General features: G+C 45.2%; 1 non-coding gene across 1 annotated transcript; it reads left to right on the top strand.

The window, feature by feature from the left end:
* The first annotated feature begins 9,614 nt into the window (after positions 1–9,614).
* On the top strand, positions 9,615–9,701 carry TRNASTOP-UCA. The gene has a single exon. It is a non-coding gene; the product is annotated as a tRNA-Sec (tRNA).
* The last annotated feature ends 1,612 nt before the right edge of the window (positions 9,702–11,313 follow it).

Genomic DNA, 11,313 nt, shown 5'->3' on the forward strand with positions numbered 1-11,313 from the left:
CCGTGTTGCTAGTTATTCCTGACAATCGGTGCCATTGATAGGTTAAAAAAAGATGCTTTTGCATATTTCTCTATTTGCTAACTGTATTGACCCAACAGCCCTTGCTGAACTGGAATAGGAGCTGGACTGCACTAAGAACTATTTAATCTTTACAACATTCAAATGTGCAGGTCACATGCAGAGGGAAAGGGTGAAAATTGATCAGTGGGTTCAGCTGGGCTGAGGTGCCAGAATACGGAACCAGAACTGGACTAGCAGGAGTTGATTGATACAGGTCCGGGTGGAACTTTGTTAGGGGAGCCAGGGGATGGGGGACGGACACAGCCAGCACAGCAGGTTGTACAGGTTAGGATGGAGGAGCACTGGCAAACATGTGGGGGTGCCCAGAGCTGGGATAGTGGGGAGTGTGACAGATCAGGTGAAGCGCAATGGCAAGGGCTGTTGAGGAGTCCAGCTACAGATCGGCAGGAGGAGCAGCAGCTTAGGACTCAGATGCATTAGTGGAGCTGGGGGTTCGGAGGGGGGTGGGATTTGTCCAGCATCTACTTATACTAGCAGTAGCAGTTGCTCATTGTGATAATTCATGCACCAGATCCACTCACCGATTGAAAATAAGAAAACCAATGTATTTTGGATCTATTGGCAGGGACAGTTTAAACACCGATATTAAAGACAGCCAGCCTTACTGCATACGAGAAAAACAGTGAAGGGTAAATGTACAGAGCTACAGACATGATTTTTATTATTAATAATAATAATACTAGTGTGCCAGGAATATCAGACAGAAATCATACTATTAGATCAGCGGTTTTCAACCTTTTCCACATGGCAACCCCATGTTTCAATGGCAAATAATTTGGGGATCCTCCCCCCATCTACCCATAAAAAAGGGAAGGGTAATCTCAAACCAGCAAAGATCTGTGCCTAACGCCCAGAGTGAGAATTAATATGCATGGACAATTCATTTTTTTCATTAAGAGCACACACACAAATAAACATGCAGGGAGGCTTACTTTATAAATAAACATGGATGCATTTGTTCTTGAAGGTTATGCTCCACTATTTGATCAAAAGGTTTGTGCATCTTGATCTCAACACTTCCCAAAGAGCCTGACACCTTTATTTAAAATCCCTGCAATGGACTGATAGGGTTAAATTAAATGATAGAACTGCTCAATTGTTAACTTTCACTTAAGGAAAATAACACCATAAAACATGGCCCACATTCCTTCTTAATGTGAGTCACTGGAGTGACGCCAGAGATGGCTTTAACCCAGTTTGCTAAATGACTAGAGGATGGTCAACTTGAAAGTGTTTTTTTTCCTCTCTAAAATAGTTCCTGGAATCCTGCTTGTAGATGCCTCACTGTGATTTTAGTTGATGTAACAGAGTGGGTGGTGCATCTGAATAGCATTTTGTTTGACCTTTTGCTTTCAGAGGGTTGCTTTTTTTGTTGTTGTTGATTTCTTCTAAGAAACTCTCACACAAGCCTCTTTCCCCCACCCCCTTGAACAGCATCCACAGCATCCAACCACGATCCTTCCAGAGAGCGGTGTGGCTTGAACAATGACGACACCACACTCTTAATTTGTTCCAGCCTGTTTCACGCTGACATTTTAGAACTGATGTCATCAGCTGCTGAGATTTCATTGCTGCTGCTAAAAATAACAGACCTGCTCATCCCCCACCTTACCCCCGAATAACAATTCATTAATACAGTCTGGCCCTCGACTTATCTTTCCTGCCACAAAAACAGGGGCAGGTATTGGTAGCTAAGAAAACAGCAAGCAGAAAGCACTAAGGACACCTAGAGACAGTCTGGCAGGCTACAAAAATAAAATAAAATAAGGTAAAGTGATATTTTTGTAAAGAGGTAGATGTGCTTTTAAAAATAACGTGAAATATATACATGTAGAAGACCAACCTGTTTTAAGCCTATCTCAATGGATAGTAGGAGGCACAGGTGACTGTCAAATGTCTTGGATCAAATTCTGTCTGTGCAGCCACCCCCACAAAGCCCAAAGGACCCTGATTCTCTGCCGTCCTGCACAGCCTTTTGCAGTCACCGGTACCTGTGCAATGTGAGTGTGAAACACTGCCACATCAGAATTCACCACTCACTTGCATGGGGCCTGATCCAAATCCTGGTGAACTCAGGGAGAGATTTTCCATTCACATCTGTGGGCACTGAATCAAGCCTGCAGTTGGGAGGTTTTGACACCCTGTTTGCACTCACTTGGTGACTGCATAAGATGCGGGGTCATGGAGATTGGCCCAAAGTCACTGAAAAGAGTTTTAAATGAGAGCACAGCATGCCAGATGGGGAGATTTTTGATCCTTCAATCAACCGTTCCAATTTGCTCCATATTGGTAGGCATTAAGGGCCAGCTTTACGAAGGTATTTAGGTGCTGAGTGGGATTTACATAAGTGCTTAAGCAGGTTAAGTGCCTAACTCCCACTGAAATCAATCAGGCACCCAAGTTGCCTAACTGGGTTTGAAAATCCCACTACACATCTATTTGCATCTTTAAACACTTAAATCCCTTTGTAAAGCTGGCCCAAAGTCACTAGCCTCGGAGAAGTGTTTGGGGACTTCTGTGAGAGGAACTAGTGTCATTGCTGCTGGACAGGACCCCATATTCTAAGAATACACCCAACTGTGGGGATGGAGTCAGAGCTGAGTATTATCTGGATACAAAGGGCAGCTCACCCCTTTTCTTCTTACCAGTCAGCAGTTATGGTTCTCAGGGGACCCAGGACTGTGAATCTCCTTGTTCCCCCTGCCCCCCGCCTCCAGTGAGGGAGAGGCCTGCTTGTGCTAACCTGGGGGTCAGCTCCCTGACACCCCCAGTCCATTGGCCACCCAAACACCCTGCTCTGGGCTTTGAAAGCCCTTACGTTGCCTTGCAGGTTAACAATAGATGCACCCCAGCCCTCCAGACCCTTTGAAGCATTTCCCTGCAGTGTCCAGCCCTTCTCCACAGAACACTCACACAATTCCCAGGTCTGAGGTCTCCAAGGGGCAGCATACTCATCAGCTTACTAGGTTCCACTCAGAAGCAGCACTTAACAGCACAGCGCTAAGATATATTTATAGTGCAAACAATCATTTATTATCGAAGAGCAAGATGTAACAGGTAGTGAGTAAGAATAAAAGAAACAACAGGTTACATAGAAGTATATACTTTCTAGAGCCTACATTTAACTTTCCTGTACAGCAAACAGGAGAAGACCAAGAATGAGCTCTCCAAACTGGAGACTCTCAAACAAAACCAACCTTCCACACAAACTTCCACGTGGCTGCACTTTACAAAAACGAGACAAGCCATTTACAATGCACACTTTACTTCTCTACAGGGGAAAAATGACAGTAAACTATTTAAACTCCTACATGCCACAAGGGGCTACAACAGTGGTACCCTTAACTCACACAATATTGTTAATCTATCCAACCACCACACACAGCCCGACAGAAGAGTCTGTCCTACCTCGAGGACTCTCTTTCTGCTTCACCACCCCCATACACATGATACAGTTCTGCGGTGATCTGGAAGCCTACTTTTGCTGTCTGTGACTCAGGGAATATTTTCAACACAGCACTGAACAGTGCACTGACCCACAGGAACCCTCCTACCAACACTACAAGAAGCAGGATTCTGTGTGGACTCCTCCTGACAGCCAAAATGACAGATTGGAAGTCTACATAGAGTGCTTCCGCAGATGTGCACAGGATGAAATTCTGAACAAATAGCATCACTTGCCCCATAACCTCAGCCATACAGAATACAACGCCATCCACAGCCTCAGAAACAATTCTGACATTATAATCAAAGGGGCTGACAAAGGAGGTGCTGTAGTCATCATGAACAGGTCGGATTATGAAGAGGAGGCTGCCAGGCAAATCTCCAACACCACATTCTACAGGCCACTATCCTCCAATCCCACTGAGGAGTTGTACCAAAAGAAACTACACCATCTGCTCAAGAAACTCCCTGCTAAGCACAGGAACAAATCTACACAGACACACCGCTAGAGCCCTGACCAGGGGTATTCTATCTACTACTCAAGATTCATAAACCTGGAAACCCTGGATACCCCATCATCTCAGGCATTGGCAGCAGGATTATCTGGCTATTGGGACTCTCTCCTCAGACCCTACGCTACCAGCACTCCCAGCTATCTTCGAGACACCTCCAACTTCCTGAGGAAACTACAATGCATTGGTGATCTTCCTGAAAACACCATCCTGGCCACCATGGATGTAGAAGCTCTTTACACCAACATTCCACACAAAGATGGACTACAAGCTGTCAGGAACAGTGTCCCTGATGAGGCCCCGGCATACCTGGTGGCTGAGCTTTGTGACTTTGTCCTTACCCACAACCATTTCAGATTTTGGGACAACTTATACCTTCAAGTCAGCGGCACTGTTATGGGTACCCTCATGGCCCCACAGTATGCCAACATTTTTATGGCTGACTTAGAACAACACTTCCTCAGCTCTCGTCCCCTAGCACCCTTCCTCTGCTTGCATTACATTGATGACATCTTCATCATATGGACCCACGGGAAGGAGGCCCTTGAAGAATTTCACTTGGATTTCAACAATTTCCATCCCACTATCAACTTCAGTCTGGACCAGTCCACACAAGAGATCCACTTCCTGGACACTACAGTGCAAATAAGCAATGGTCACATAAACATCACCCTATACCGGAAACCTACTGACTGCTATATTTACCTACATGCCTCCAGCTTCATTCCAGGACACATCACACGATCCATTGTCTACAGCCAAACCTTAAAATACAACCGCATTTGCTCCAGTCCCTCAGACAGAGACAAACACCCACAAGATCTTTATCAAGCATTCTTAAAACTACAGTACCCACCTGGGGAAGTGAGGAAACAGATTGACAGAGCGAGAGGGGTACCCAGAAGTCGCCTACTACAGGACAGGTCCAACAAGGAAAATAACAGAACACCACTGGTCATCACGTACAGCCCCCAGCTTAAACCTCTCCAGCACATCATCAATAATCTACAACCTATCCTGGAAAATGATTCCTCACTCTCACAGGCCTTGGGAGACAGGCCAGTCCTTGCTTGCGGACAGCCCACCAACCTGAAGCTAATACTCACCAGCAACTACACACTACACCACAGAAACACTAACCCAGGAACCAATCCCTGTAACAAACCTCATTGCCTACTCTGTCCCCATATCTACTCTAGCCACACCATCGTAGGACCCAACCACAACAGCCACACCAACAGAGGTGATATATGCCATCATGTGCCAGCAATGCCCCTCTGCCATGTACATTGGCCAAACCGGACAGTCTGTACATAAAAGAATAAATGGACACAAATCAGACATCGGAAATGGTAACATACAAAAGCCAGTAGGAGAACACTTCAATCCCCCTGGACACTCAATAACAGATTTAAAAGTAGCCATTGTTCAACAAAAAAACTTCAAAAACAGACGTCAAAGAGAAACTGCTGAGCTACAATTCATTTGCAAACTTAATACCATTAATTTGGGCTTGAATAGGGACTGGGAGTGGCTGGCTCACTACAAAAGCAATTTTCTCTCTCTTGGTATTGACACCTCCTCATCAATTCTTGGGAGTGGACCACATCCACCCTGACTAAACTGGGCTTCAACGTTGGTCCTCCACTTGTAAGGTAACTCCCTTCTCTTCATGTGCCAATATAGATTTATGCCTGTATCTGTAATTTTCACTCCATGCATCTGAAGAAGAGAGTTTTTTACCTACGAAAGCTTATTCCCAAATAAATCTGTTAGTCTTTAAGGTGTCACCAGACGCCTCGTTGTTTTTGTGGATACAGACTAACACAGCTATCCCTCTGATACTTGGTACCATATTAAATGGAGATTCCTTGCCACAGTCGCAACACAAAAAGGTAGAAGCTACAGAAAAAATAAAGAGCATGTGAAAGAGTTATAAAGGTTTGACTAAAAAGAAACATACGAGCTAGAAATTTTTCCTCTGACCTTTGTCAGCCATTCTAGTCCAGCATTGAACAGTCAGCGGGGTCATATGCCTTTGGGCTGAAGTGAACCTATCTTTCTGCTGACGTGCATCTCCTTGCGGACGTCAGGACTGGTCTGGTTTGAAGCCCTGAGGGATCTCTGAGGCCACTTGCTTTCCTCAAACTTCTGTGCTAACCTTTGCAACCATGCTGAAACCATCAGTAATTCAACACCCCCATTCCCAGCTCCTCACCGGATGCATTTTTGCTTCACTAGCTGCTTGCTGCGTGGCACCTTCCGTTACAGATTGAAAGAGGAGTGGGAGCATTTGGCAGATCAACTAAGGGGAATGAGGAGCTGTGGAGGAGCACTTCTCCTTCAAGCCAGGGAGAGGATAGGGAGTTCCCTTTTGACTTTAACAGATAAAGGGGAGCTGTGTTCCTCCCCATGCGCCCCTATTGTAACCCTGCCTCCTGTGAAATATAGTTAAAAAATGCTTTAGTCGAACAATCACATTTAAAAAGAAAAGGAGTACTTGTGGCACCTTAGAGACTAACAAATTAATGCTCAAATAAATGTGTTAGTCTCTAAGGTGCCACAAGTACTCCTGTTCTTTTAGCGGATACAGACTAACACAGCTGCTACTCTGAAACGAATCACATTTAAGTTGCTACAATATTTGTTCATTACAAACCTGCAGCCAAATTATGCTCTCAGATATCTCCATGCAATTCTCTTGAAGTCAATGGGCCCAATTCTCCTTATACTAGTGGAGCTCCAATGGATTTACTCAAGATTTACACCACTGAGAGCAGAATCAGGCCCAGGAGATTTGCCTGGATGTAAATGAAGCAGGTTTTGGTCCCCTGTGTGTATTTTACTTGGTTTTGCTGACATCTACAAAAAATGGTTTCAGTTTTGGACTTGTGGGCCTGATTCTGTTCTGACTTCCCCAGTTTTACACTGGTGAACTGCCATTGAAGTTATTCCTGACTTTCACTGGTGTGAGAGGAGAATCAGATCTACAGCTTTATTTGTCACTTATACCAAAAAGAAGCACCTCACCAAAAATCCCTGTAAACCACATGTATTTGAAGAGATAGCTCTGATTCAGAGGAACCTCTCAAGGCAAATAGCTTAGTAATATTTTAAGAGTTTAGACATTTATGAGAATAGTGTCTACAGTTACACTTGCTAGGATAAAATTACAAGGGTTTTCAATCCTCATGCTTCAGGGCACAAACTGATCCTCAGTTAGGGGTCAGGAAGGAATTTTCTCCCATGGGACACTCTTGTGCTGTGAGGAACATTATGGGGGATTTATGCATTCCCCTAAACGCTTTGGTCACCATAAGAAAGAAAGAAAGAAAGAAAGAAAGAAAGAAAGAAAGAAAGAAAGAAAGAAAGAAAGAAAGAAAGAAAGAAACTGCTCTAGTTAGGCTATTGGTCTTCTAGTATGATAAAACCTGTGCGCCAAATTCTGCCCTTAACCATGCAACCCCATGGATGTAAGTGCAGAAATTAGCCCTGTATTCTTCCTTTACCAATTAAAGGCATGTGGGAAGCATGTTTAAGGTAGAAGAAATACACAGAAGTGCCAGGATGGTATTGTTTTTTTCTGACTACGATACACTAGGGGCCTGATTCTGCACGGTCTTGCATTTTCTGTAAACATTTACACCGTGGCAAAATGAAAGATAAGGTCAAGTGTCCAAACCAGGTTTTTATTATTTGTAGTACAGTAGTGCCAAGACGCCTCCATCCAGATCAGAGTCCCATGATGCTTGGCACCAAACATATAGTCACAGACATTCAGAAGATGGGAGAGAAAACAAAGTCACAGAGAGGTGAGGTGACTGACCCAAGAACAGACAGCAGATCAATGGCCAAGAATAGAACTCACGTCCCTGGCTTTGTGCCCACTAGGCCAGTCTCCCTCCTATATATTCCCCAGTTTTAAGAACTTTCAAACTCAGCATGTTATGTGTATTGATCAGGCTGCCCAGTTATGAATGGCATATTCCAGTGTTAAGGCTCATGACAATTTCATTCACTTTTTCCCCTTCCTTTGCCCTCCGTGCCTGAAAGTTCTTTGAAACAACATTTACTTAGAATTAGCTGGCACCCCACCTGGATACACAATCACACACAGTGATTCCTCATCTCCCTTGTGGAAAATACAACAAAAGGGGACATGCCCGTTAAAACCTTGTCCGATTCTACTCTGAGTTTAAGTCAATAGAGTTATTCTGGGTTTATGTAGGTGTAAATGGGATCAGATTTTGGACGCAGAGCTCGGAGTACACATGAACTCAAGCCTGTACAGCAGACTGCTAATTCTGTGTCCACTCAGATTCAGTGTTATTCCACCGCCTTTGTTGGGGTTCACAAAGTGTGGATCAAAGAAGAATTTTTGCCCAAGTAGGCATTTTATTTCCATTGTTTGCAGCACAGAATGCTGATGCAGAGCGATGAGGGTTAGTACCCAATACCCCAACGTCCTGATCTGGCACCTCCTGGTAGCGATCTAGCTGTGAAATTCCTGGGGGGGCGGGAGGGAGTCAGAGAAAGGTCTCCCTGCAACAGACCAAGGTACCTAGTGCCTTGTATCCAGCAGATGACAATGGAAACCACAGAACTCTACAGTGCAGAAGAAGGGAGTGTCCCGCCTGCCTAAGAAGCAATTGACCCACACTGACAGCCAAGGTTCCCTAACCCCCTCACTGATCCGTGGTCTGGGGGGAGGAGAGAGAAAGCAGGATTTGGTTTTCTACAAACAAAAGCCAGAGACAAGCAACGACTGCCCACCCCCACCTCTACCCCACGCTTTCCTCTCCCCCTTGCCCATGTGCGTTGCACAAGCCCATGTATGTTGCCTTTGGGAAGATGTTGAAAGATCCCTTGGGAGATCCGGGAAAAGGGATGGGGGTGAGGATGGCGGGGGCCTGGAGGGCTCAGTCACAGCCGGATAAAGCTGCTGCTCTTTCTGGGAATGGACCGTGAGTCACCAACTCCCACCGGCTCCCCCAGGCCTAACTAAGGGCAGGTTTCACACCTGCATCCCCTCCCTGGCCAGGATTCCCCCATCACAGGGGGAAGCCCCTGCTGGCTACCACCTCCCCACTATGGGCGGGGGCAGAGCCACAACTAACCCCTCTAGGGGCGACAGTCACCCCCCTCCCGGGGGCACCCAGGCTGGCTCCCCTCCCAGGCTCAGGCCGCCAGAGGGAACAGGGTGAGGGACGGCCACGGTCCGCCCGGCCCTGCGCTCAGCTGTTAGAACGCCCCCGCCTTGGCCTGGGCCCTTCTCCTTCCGGCTGCCGCGGGGAATCAACCAATCAGCTTCATCAATATTTGCATAAAGCAGCTGGAGACAGCTCGGTAGGAAAAGCGTGAGAAAGGGGCACCTAGGGATAGTTTCTTCCAGCGAGGTGAAGGAAAGTGCCCTGAACCCCACTGAGTGAAGTAGATATACAGACACTAATAAGTCTAAGATAGAGATAGTACTGGGGGGGAAAAAAAAAAAAAAAAAAAAGAATGCTGCTCACCCTATTTTAAAATTAAAAATTATAGGTATGCTTTATATAGTGTTGCATTTGGATTTATATAATTGCCCGGATGATCCTCAGTGGTCTGGGGTGCAGGCTTCAAACCTGTAGCTGTCTAGCGACAGAGTGGTTCAATTCCACCTTTCGGGCGTCTATGTTCCCCTTTTTCACCTCCCTGCTGGGTGGCTAGTCCCCCCCACCAGTGAGTTTCCCTTAGGTAGTAATATTGGTGGGTTTCCTTCTAATTATATTGCGATTACGGCTGATTGGTCAGCTCCACTGTTACTGAGGCAGGCCCTAATGCTGACTGATTATTGGGTGTTATTGATTTGTGAATTTCCCTATCGATTATCAATTGATTAGTGATGCTTTGCAGAGAGTTCACCAGTATTGATTGGTATTGATGGAGTTCTTTATTATTGTATGATAACAATAACTATTGTATAATTAGTAGTGCTATTGATGGGCTAGGTTCTTGCTGACTGGTTATTTCATGTTGGCTGCTGATGTTGTTGACTGGTGGGAGTTGCTTGATTAGTAGTATTTCCTTCTATTGATTGATTAGTGAAGGTCCCTACTATTGATTAAATGGATGAAGGGTAATATTGGTTGAGGAGAATCCCTATTATTGAGTGATTGCTGAGAGAATTTCCCTATAAGTGATGAGCTGGTGGCTTCAGGCGGATATTTTTTGCATGTTTATATATATATATATATATGGAGAGCCACCATTTTCCTGAACTCTTGAATTTGGGCATGTCATCAAAACAAGTTTGCCATGTTTATTACTCTTCCCTGAGTTTGATACCCTGCTGCTGTTGCCTTCCTCCTTTGACCAAAGCATGCACTGGTACTCAGCACTGCTGGAGTAAGTTGACAGGACTTAGATGGAGTATGCGGAAGGAAAATCCAAGTTTAATTGGATTCTGCTAAGCAGATCTTTATTAGTGTCATTTCACATCCTACAAGAGAGGAAAAAAATAAAGGAAACCATGCTTTAGATCTGCTCCATATTGAATATACCCTGTCATGAAGATTCTTCACTCCAGCGATAAACATCGGTGCTAACGATGTCACCCAGCCCCATGAAAAATAAAGGTTAATGTGTTGCTGAAAAATATATGGTCCAGGTAGGAAGCATTAGTTCTGAGATGTCCAATTGCAGAAGCTCCAGCATTGACCTTAGGATTTGCAGGGCATCAAGCAAGCAGAAGGCTCCAGAGTGGGGCAGAGAGAACTTGAACCATAATTTCCTCCCCTCTGGTCACACTGTCAGGAGTGGGTGCTCTGACTGGTGAATACCACTGCTGCAGGGCAGGAATGGACTACCCCATGAGTGTTGTGACAACACAAGATCATGAGGCCTCAAGTGTGTGTTTGTTGTTGCTGGTTGTGCCTATTGCTAACCCTGAGTGACTCTGTTTCCATTACGCAAATTGACGCATTTGGTCTGGTGGATGTTGGGGTAATAGACAGCAGGTGCATATTTGGCTGAAACCTAATTGCCTTAGATCTACTGAGTGCTGCCACCAATCAGAAAACCTCCACTTTTGCACTAGCCTGTACTGTCATTTTTATGAATAAACTGGCCTACAGGGCAACAGTTTTCTGATGCTCTGAAGTGCACATGTCACATCAAGGCTTTTTATTTATGTGTAGGATATTTGCGTGAGCTTTCCACAATGCAGCTAGAAGCGACATGAATCCCAGATGGCTATCCGCTTTGTGCCATTCCATCTGTTTCTGTAAATCAGTCAGTTTGC

This window comes from Chelonia mydas, chromosome 3, assembly GCF_015237465.2.
Source record: "Chelonia mydas isolate rCheMyd1 chromosome 3, rCheMyd1.pri.v2, whole genome shotgun sequence".
Lineage (NCBI taxonomy): Eukaryota > Metazoa > Chordata > Testudines > Cheloniidae > Chelonia > Chelonia mydas.